At 35.0% G+C, this 10,533-nt stretch overlaps 1 long non-coding RNA gene across 1 annotated transcript; it reads left to right on the forward strand.

Moving 5' to 3' along the window:
* LOC110266210 lies at window positions 227-9,167 on the forward strand. Its single transcript, XR_002353246.1, has 3 exons — window positions 227-281; window positions 370-498; window positions 9,134-9,167. It is a non-coding gene; the product is annotated as an uncharacterized LOC110266210 (long non-coding RNA).

The raw sequence follows: 10,533 nt of genomic DNA on the forward strand, positions 1-10,533 counted from the left end.
AAGAGAAATTCACCGAAACCCTTACAGTGATTTTAAAACGCCGTAACTTCTCCGTCCGAGCTCCGATCACCGCACCGTTTGCGGCCACGCGTCCACCGCGTTGAGCTCTATGTTTCTACTAGAACAATTTCATAGGTAACTCGTTATTTTACACTCAGCCTTCATTTCTCCCAATTTTCAAGTTTTGAGAAGGGATGTTGAATTTCTTTGATTTTTGATATTTTAGGATCCAATTAGCTTGAGAAAAACGTTCACTCTTGCTTATGTGAAGCTTGGGTAAGGTAAGGATATGATAATTCTATTTTAATTTCATTAGATTTGAGCTTTGAGTATTGAATTGGATATATATGTGTTATAAATGTGTATTAGGTTGTGAATAAATAATTGGAGCTTGAAATTGTGAATACTGGAACTTGGAGGAAGCGGATTAGTTGAGGTTTTGAGGGTTGTGTTCTTTTAGAAAATTTGTCTTGGAATAATACTTGGGAATCGGCTAAGGTATGGTTTAGGTTTCTTGCATTTAATATATAATGTTTTGTGAAAACTTAGGCTAGATGACCATAGGATAAGTTGGAATGCATGTGTATGTTTAATGCTTAGTAATTTGTCGATGAATATATTTGGTTGAAGTTTATTGGATAATTAGTTATTAATTTTGGATGGTGAATGTTGTTATGTTAATTTGGAGAGAATTATGGTTGAATGTTATTGTTGATGAACATGGTTGGTTTGGTGCTTGTTGATTAACTAATGATTTGGTGAATTATTGATTTGAGGTATAACTATTGTGGAAGTTGTTGTGATAATGAGATATTTTGTGTTAGAAGCCTAGGATTAGTGAACTATGATCCTTAGTTGAATTTTGGTTGTTGGATTTGAATATTGTATGAGTATAATTATTGATCTGAGGTAGATTTATTATGGTGACTGTTATGATGATGAGGAAGGGTATGTTAAATTGAAAAGAATGCAGGTTTGGACCCGAAAAGGGTGGCAAAGTCTGAGTTTTAGAGGAGATGCTGCCGAAATTTTATAAAAATTAGAGATTTTGTTTATATGATTATTTAAAAAGATTTAGATTCAAAGGTTGTATGGTTTGATTTAGAGTTATTAAGAAAATGAGCATGTTTTAAGTTTGATTCATTTAGAAAAGAATGAATTATGTTTTGAATTGGAACTATTGATGGACGGAATGGGAGGTGTGATAATGAAGGATAAGGATTGAATATGATTGATGTATGATGATGAATGAGATGCGATTGAGAATGATGTGGATGTTGATGAATTATAATTGAATTATTTATATGGCTTATGAATTTGAATTATCTGAGATACGAGATTCCCTGGATAAAGTGCCGTGGCTTGCCACCACATGTACCAGGTAGAAAATTCGATACTCTGTTGACCCTACGACGTAAGTGTGACCGGGCACTATATAAATTCCCGGGAATGTTACCCCCATTGAGCAATATTGACTATTTGAGAAAAAGCTATGCAAAGACTCTTGGAGATGCACGTCGGGGGACAGTCTAAGGACAATTCAGACTTGTCGGGTTGGCTGGATAATCGACAGATGAGCCTGATCAGGCATAGGACAGACATGCATCATATGCATATTACTTGAACTACTTGCCGGTTGTATGTGAATTTCCAGATGTGTTTTCCAGATGATATTAATGAATTTCCACCTAATCAGGAGGTTGAATTTGCAATTGAGTTGGTGCCTGGAGCCGGTTCGATTTCGATTATTCTTTTATAGGATGTCACCTTTAGAAATGGCTAAACAAAGGTCAGCTGGAAGATCTGTTGGGTAAGCATTTTATCCAACCAAGTGTTTCTCCGTGGGGAGTGCCAATGTTACTGGTAAAGAAGAAGGACGGGAGTATGCACTTGTATGTTGATTATCGGCAATTGAATAAGATCACTGTGAAGAACAAATATCTATTACCTAGAATCGACGACCTAATGGATCAGTTACAAGGTGCCGGTGTATTTTCTAAGATTGATCTGCGATCCGGGTATCATCAGATAAGGGTTAGAGATGAGGATATTTCGAAAACTGCTTTCAGGACACGTTACGGTCATTATGAGTGTACGGTGATGTCATTTGGATTGACTAATGCTCCAGCAGTATTCATGGATTATATGAACAGGATTTTCTGGCCGTACCTGGACAAGTTTGTTATTGTCTTCATTGATGATATTCTTGTTTATTCTAAGAGTGAAGAGGAGCATGCTAATCATTTGCGAACTGTGCCGTAAATCCTGAGAGATAGAAATTTGTACGCTAAGTTGTCTAAATGCGAGTTTTGGAAAAGTGAGGTAAAGTTTCTCGGTCACATGGTGAGTAAGCAGGGAATAGCTGTGGATCCTGCTAAGGTGGAAGCAGTGATGAATTGGGAGTGACTAACTTTAGTGACAGAGATCAGGAGTTTCCTAGGTTTGGCGGGGTATTATCGCAGATTTATTAAGGGATTTTCACAGCTCGCCTTACCTTTAACCAAATTGACTAGGAAGGATACGCCTTTTGTCTGGACTCCGGAGTGTGAAAAGAGTTTCCAAGCATTGAAGCACAGGTTTACTACTGCACCTGTATTGGTATTACCTAAACCAAGTGAATCGTTTGAAGTGTACTGTGATGCATCTTTGAAAGGTTTAGGGTGCGTTCTAATGCAGCACCAGAATGTTGTAGCATACGCCTCACGGCAATTAAGGCCGCATGAAATGAACTATCCGACACATGATTTGGAACTTGCTGCTATTGTGTTTGCTTTAAAGATCTGGAGGCACTACCTCTATGGCGTTAAGTTTCATGTTTTCTCAGATCATAAGAGTTTGAAGTATCTTTTTGAGCAGAAAGAGTTGAATATGCATCAAAGAAGGTGGATGGAACTTCTGAAAGATTATGATTTTGAATTGAATTATCATCCAGGAAAAGCGAACGTTGTGGCGGACGCCTTGAGTCGGAAGTCCTTATATGCAGCTTGGATGATGTTACGAGAAGAAGAGTTACTAAAGGTATTTCAAGGTTTTGATTTGGGAATTAGAGAAGAATCTAGAATTTTGTGTTTGAGTCAGTTGCAGATTTTAAGTGATTTTAAATCATAACTTCTGAAAGCTCATCGAGATAGTGAAGCGTTACGTAAGGTATTGCCAACAGTTGAACAGGGAAAACAGTGGAGAGTGTCAGAAGGACAGGATGGTTTGTGGAGGTTCAAGAACTGGATTATTGTGCCAGATATTAGAGACCTACGACAGAGTATCTTGAAGGAAGCTCATAAGAGCGGGTTTTCAATCCATCCAGGGAGCACTAAAATGTACCAAGATCTGAAAGTGATGTTCTGGTGGTCAGGTATGAAGAATGATGTGGCATTGCACGTATCTAAATGTTTAACGTGTCAGAGGGTTAAGATTGAGCATCAGAGACCATCTGGGACCCTTCAGCCTTTGGAGATTCCACAATGGAAATGGGAGAGTATCACAATGGATTTCATGATAGGTTTGCCTAGAACCCGATCTGGTTCTGACGCTATTTGGGTAGTTGTAGATCGACTGACAAAATCAGCTCACTTTCTTCCTATTCGAATAAGTTGCACAATGGAAGAATTGGCTTGAATGTATATTAAAGAGATTGTCAGGTTACACGGCGTGCCATCTACCATTATATCTGACAGAGATCCTTGTTTTACATCAAGGTTCTGGGGAGCTTTTCAATGTGCATTTGGGACTCAGTTAAGCTTGAGTACTGCGTATCACCCTCAGACAGATGGTCAGTCAGAAAGAACAATTCAGACCTTGGAGGATATGCTAAGGACTTGTGTTTTGGACTAGCCAGCAAGCTGGGATCGGTATATGCCATTAGTGGAGTTTGCTTATAACAATAGCTATCATGCGAGCATTGGAATAGCTTCATATGAGGCTCTGTATGGCAGGAAATGTCAATCTTCACTATGTTGGTATAAAACTGGAGAAAGAAGTTTGTTAGGGCCTGAGATGATAGCTGAAACTACTGAACAGATAAAGAATATTCGTAGTCGAATGCTTATAGCCCAGAGCCGCCAGAAGAGTTATACTGATCAAAGGCAAAAGCCTTTGGAATTTGAGGAAGGGGAGCATGTTTTTCTGAAAGTTACACCAACCACTGGAGTTGCAAGAGCTATTAAGACTAAGAAACTAAATCCCCGTTATATTGGACCATTTGAGATCCTGAAGAGAATTGGGCCAGTGGCTTATAGAATTGCCTTACCATCGTATCTTTCAAATTTGCACGACGTGTTTTATGTGTCACAGCTTCGAAAGTATATTCCTGATGCAAGTCATGTTCTAGAACCAGAACCAATCCAAGTAAGAGAAGATCTAACACTTCTAGTAATTCCAGTGAGAATTGATGATACTAATATTAAATGATTATGCAGGAAGGAAGTATCATTGATAAAAGTAGCTTGGAGTCGAGCTGGTATCGAGGAACATACTTGGGAGATCGAATCAGATATGTGAAAGGACTATCCACATCTCTTTTCAGGAAACTAGATTTGAATTTTGAGGGCAAAATTCTTTGTTAGGTAGGTAGGATGTAAACCCCGATTAAATTAGTAGATAATTAATCAATAAATTAGTTTTTTAATAAAGAAGATTAGAAATGCGAATATTATATTAAATTAGGATAGAGCTCATCGAAACGAGAATTTTGATACTAATTTCAAAGAAAACGGTCCAAGATTGGACCGAAAGGGCTGCACCGGTTGAACCGGGCCTAAATCGGGCCCGTGGGCACAACCGGACCAACCTATTGAATGAGCTTAAAGCTCGTTCTTCTTTTCAAAGACAGCAAAAGCAGCGATGCATTAGGGGAAGGAGAAGAGAAATTCACCGAAACCCTTACGGTGATTTCAAAACGCCGTAACTTCTTCGTCCGAGCTCCGATCGCCGCACCGTTTGTGGCCACGCGTCCACCGCGCCGAGCTCTATGTTTCTAGAAGAACAATTTTATAGGTAACTTGTTATTTTACACTCAGCCTTCATTTCCCCCAATTTTTGAGTTTTGAGAAGGGATGTTGAATTTCTTTGATTTTTGATGTTTTAGGATCCAATTAGCTTGAGAAAAACATTCACTCTTGCTTATGTGAAGCTGGATATGATAATTCTATTTTAATTTCATTGGATTTGAGCTTTGAGTATTAAATTGGATATATATGTGTTATAAATGTGTATTAGGTTGTGAATAAATAATTGGAGCTTGAAAATGTGAATACTGGAACTTGGAGGAAGCAGATTAGTTGAGGTTTTGAGGGCTGTGTTCTTTTAGAAAAATTGTCTTGGAATAATACTTGGAAATCGGCTAAGGTATGGTTTAGGTTTTTTACATTTAATATATAATGTTCTGTGAAAACTTAGGCTAGATGACCATAGGATAAGTTGGAATGCAGGTGTATGTTTAATGCTTAGTAATTTGTCGAAGAATATATTTGGTTGAAGTTTATTGGATAATTAGTTATTAATTTTGGATGGTGAATGTTGTTATGTTAATTTGGAGAGAATTATGGTTGAATGTTATTGTTGATGAACATGGTTGGTTTGGTGCTTGTTGATTAACTAATGATTTGGTGAATTATTGATTTGAGGTATAACTATTGTGGAGGTTGTTGTGATAATGAGGTATTTTGTGTTAGAAGCCTAGGATTAGTGAACTATGATTCTTAGTTGAATTTTGATTGTTGGATTTGAATATTGTATGAGTATAATTGTTGATCTGAGGTAGATTTATTGTGGTGACTGTTATGATGATGAGGAAGGGTATGTTAAATTGAAAAGAATGCAGGTTTGGACCCGAAAAGGGTGGCAAAGTCCGAGTTTTAGAGGAGATGCTGTCGAAATTTTATAAAAATTAGAGATTTTATTTATATGATTATTTAAAAAGATTTAGATTCAAAGGTTGTATGGTTTGATTTAGAGTTATTAAGAAAATGAGCATGTTTTAAGTTTGATTCATTTAGAAAAGAATGAATTATGTTTTGAGTTGGAACTATTGATGGACGGAATGAGAGGTGTGATAATGAAGGATAAAGATTGAATATGATTGATGTATGATGATAAATGAGATGCGATTGAGAATGATGTGGATGTTGATGAATTATAATTGAATTATTTATATGGCTTATGAATTTGAATGATCTGAGATACGAGATTCTCTGGATAAAGTGTCGTGGCTTGCCACCACGTGTACCAGGTAGGGGTGTAATCGGTTCTGTTTGGTTCAATTTTGGACCGAAAACCAACCGAACCGAACCGAACCAACAGCGGTTTGGTTCGGTCGGTTTTTTTGGTTTTTTTGCATCTATTGATCAGAATTAAAATTATCATAAAATAAAGTTTAAAACCTTCAATAAACTAGAATAACAAGAGTATATCACATCCAAATTCAATACAAATTCAACTTAATTAAACATAAAACAAAGACAACTAAAAATGTCTAGCAAAACAACAAAAATAAACACACTTTAAACTGAAACAGTCACTTTGTAACAAATAAAAACCAAACAGCCACCATGCTTAAACAGCCACCATGCTTAAACGTACCACGGACTCAAAATTTTCACCCGCAACGTTAGGCGTAGGTTCATTGGGCTGTTCATTGCTTGTTGGCTGCATATATATAAACATAACAATGAAAAATTAGCATTTTAACTCATCAACAGCACCAAAAATTATTAATTGTAGCATTCAAACTTGTGAAACATATTAATTATATGCAGACATATATATGCACTTATGCAGCCTAAATTATTGCATGAAGAAACAGTAAACCCATGTTCCATGTACCTATTTCTAAGCTTCATTGTGAAAGAACCATGGTTCTAAATTAAGTACTACAGTAATCTTCATTGTGAAAGAACCATTGTGAAAGAAACAGTAAACCCATGTGCCATGTACTCTTTATTTTCTAAATTAACTACTCTTTATTTAATCTTTCTGTGTTAGTGTTATCAAACCTGCATCAAAGTAATTATTGGTCTTTTGGTCTAGAAAAGACTAAAGAGTACTACTATTCATGTTCATTTTTACCCCTAAACTTGATTTATTAAGTATGGGATACTGCATGACATAATGCAGATATAAGGACATGACAATGTTTAAAAATTTGTGGCTAATTATAATAACCCAAATCCATAACTTAAAGAAAAAAGAACACCAAAAATTAAATTACGAAGATACTTAAACAGAAAAAGGTATCCAAATCCCTCATCTTCATAGACAGAAAAAGGTACTCAAGAATATCTAATAACTTGCAATAAATTTTGAAAAAACCAAAGATCAGGGAGACAAAACCAATCCTAAAGATTAATCAACGAGAAAAATTCAATTAGGATTCAAGTGGCCAGACAATGACTAAAGTAGGTAAATTATCTCTGTAAGCACTAAATTTTTTTTATTTTAGTTATATGAGTTAATATTCAGAATAAATTGTGAAAAAATCAACGAACAAGAACATTGTGAACACTGAACAGCAACAGCAACAAACTTTCAATCAGCCCACCAACAAACTTTATTTAATTTTTTTATTTTTTATTTTTTATTTTCAATTCAACGAACAGCAACAGCAACAAACTTTCAATCAACCCACCAACAAGAACATCTAATAATAACTTGCAACAAATTGTGAAAAAATCGAGTTACCAACCTCAGAAGACGATATTGTGAGTTGCAGAAGAAGGCTCGGCAACGGAGACTGCTGGACGGCAACGAGAACTGCTGGACGGCGACGAGGACTGCTGGACGGAAGAACGGCTCAGACGGAAATCGACGATGGTGACACGATGGCGTGAAGACAGCTCTCTGCAACGCCCGTGATGGAGATCGACGACGTCCTTCACGGCGACTCGACGACGGCGCTCTTAGCTCTCTGGCTCTCTGGCTCTCTCAAGCTCTCATTCTCTCAGGGTCTCAGGCAATCATGCATATAAGAGAAAGAATGAAAGATGGAGGTTGTGACTTGTGTTGTGGCTGCGCTGAGTGAGTAGGGATTGGGGGTTAGAGGATTGCATATTAGGTTAAAGGGTAAATGTGTAAAAAAAAGGTTTCTGAACCAATATTGCGGTTTGGTTCGATTTTTACTGAACCAAACCGATCGGTTTAAATCGAACAAACCAAAAAAATCGGTTTTTTTCGGTTTTCTTTTAGGTTGTTGTAAATTTCGGTTCAGTTTTGCGGTAAATTTTGGTCCGGTTCGGTAACTTACACCCCTAGTACCAGGTAGAAAACTCGATACTCTGTTGACTCTACGACGTAAGTGTGACCGGGCACTATATAAATTCCCGGGAATATTACCCCCATTGAGCAATATTGACTATTTGAGAAAAATCTATGCATAGACTCTTGGGGATGCACGTCGGGGGACAGTCTAAGGACAATTAAGACTTGTCGGGTTGGTTGGATAACCGGCATATGAGCCTCATCAGCCATAGGACAGGCATGTATCATATGCATATTACTTGAACTATTTGCTTGTGCTTTAATTGTGTGTGCCTATTTGTACTTGCCATGCTAAATGTGTGTTTGTTATCTGTAATAACTGTAACCTTCTTGTGTTTGCCTTTATCTGTCTATTTGTCGATGAAAATGCATGATGGAGTTAGAGGTATAGAGGAATGACAGTATGGAACTTAAATTTTAAGGTTAAGTTAAGTTAGGATTAAATATTTTTAGAAAATCACCTTTTATGGCTCCTGTTTAATACTTTAAGCTCTATCATCCTTTTTTTCTCAAGATGGTTTAGTATAGGGATTTCATCACAATTTTTAAACTATTAAAACTTAATTATTGAATGGCCTTTGTAGAGATTTAACTAGAAATACTTGAGTAGAATAATTTTGTATTATATAAAAACATAATTATATATTTTTAAAATGCAAGAATCTAATTAAATATCGAGTACATTTATAAAAGCTCTAAAATTGTTAAACAAACCAAGGTTATTAAAGTACAGAACATGCTATTTGTAGCATAAGACAAAGTAACCTCTTCCACATTTCTACGTCTTTGCATCCAAAAGTCCAAAACTAGTGGAAAGGGAATATTTCCTCTGCTATAGTGAGAATCTCCGGTTTTCATTTTATATTATGTTGTTGTTTTTCAGATGCAGGTCGAGAGACATTTTGTTAGGCATTTGGACTCTTGAAGTGGAGTGGTTACTGGGTTATTTTGTTATGCTATAATGTATATATATGTACTTGGCTTTCTCTCCGCATAACTTGTTCTTTTTGATCCTCTTAGAGGTTTATAGAAAGACAGGATTGTGTATATGTACTTTTGGGTTTTGGATATGTATGTTTATATGTGTAAATATTCTTCGACCAGACTTGACTTCGCAGGCTAAGTTAGGAGCTTGTTATTTTGTATCATTGGCACTTTATTCCCACTTTTGTTATCTGATGTTTAGTAGTATATGGTTTTTCTTAGCACGCAAGTTAACTCGTTCCTTGAACGTTGCGCTTTTATTTCGCGATTTTTATTTCCCTTATTCTTCAAGGCTCCTAGCATATTATAATTCTTCTACTATTATACGTACTCATTTTATTTTAGAGGTCGTAATACCACACCACTTTCGTTTTACGACTTAAGCGTAAAGTTTAGTGTGATAGGGTGTTACATTCGATATATTGCATACTAAAATAAATCAACTTTATTTTATTCGATTTACATGGAGTGACCCTAAATTGAGTTTAATAATTTCGATTTACATAAAATAAACTCTAAATCCGGATATACATGTAAAGTATTTGATTTTAGAACATATCCATATAATATTGGTTTGCATTTTATTTCTTTACGTGAATTACTATTATTTTTATTTATAACATATAAAATATAAAATAATTATATTTATTTCATATTACTTGACAAATAGATAGATTGTTTCATTAGAAAAAATTAAAACTATTAAATAATTATTTTTGTTAAAAATATCGTTATATAATATAATTTTTATCTAAATATTTATTAAATTTAATTCATTTAATATATAATACGTGAAAATGTTTAGAGTTATTTTTTTCTTTTTTAATAAAAAGCTATTTTGAATTTTTTTATTTATACGTTAAAAAAATAAAAAATAAAAAATATTATCGTTTTTACCTTTTTTTCAAATAAATATAGGTAAAATTTTGCTTCCATATAAATAAAAAACTAGAGATGACATAAAGATTTAAATTGCCGAGACCTATAGCCTGTCATTATTCAATTATGATGGGTTTAAGAACAAAATTAAAAATATTTATATCACATATTCTATTGTTAACCCAACTTAATCAATAGTTGAGGCGAGATAGAAACCCAACCATGATTCAAATTATGTTTTAAATGCCTACTAATTTTTTTAAAAAATAAAAATAAAAATATTACTTATAAAAATACTTCTTCAATCCATAATTCCTACTTTATTTAAGTTAAAATAACAAAAAAAAAAAAAAACTATTTCTCATACTGATATTCCAATTAATTAGTACTTAACCACTTTGAGCTTAAAAGTCATTTGAC

Source organism: Arachis ipaensis, chromosome B09, assembly GCF_000816755.2.
Source record: "Arachis ipaensis cultivar K30076 chromosome B09, Araip1.1, whole genome shotgun sequence".
NCBI classification, from domain to species: domain Eukaryota; kingdom Viridiplantae; phylum Streptophyta; class Magnoliopsida; order Fabales; family Fabaceae; genus Arachis; species Arachis ipaensis.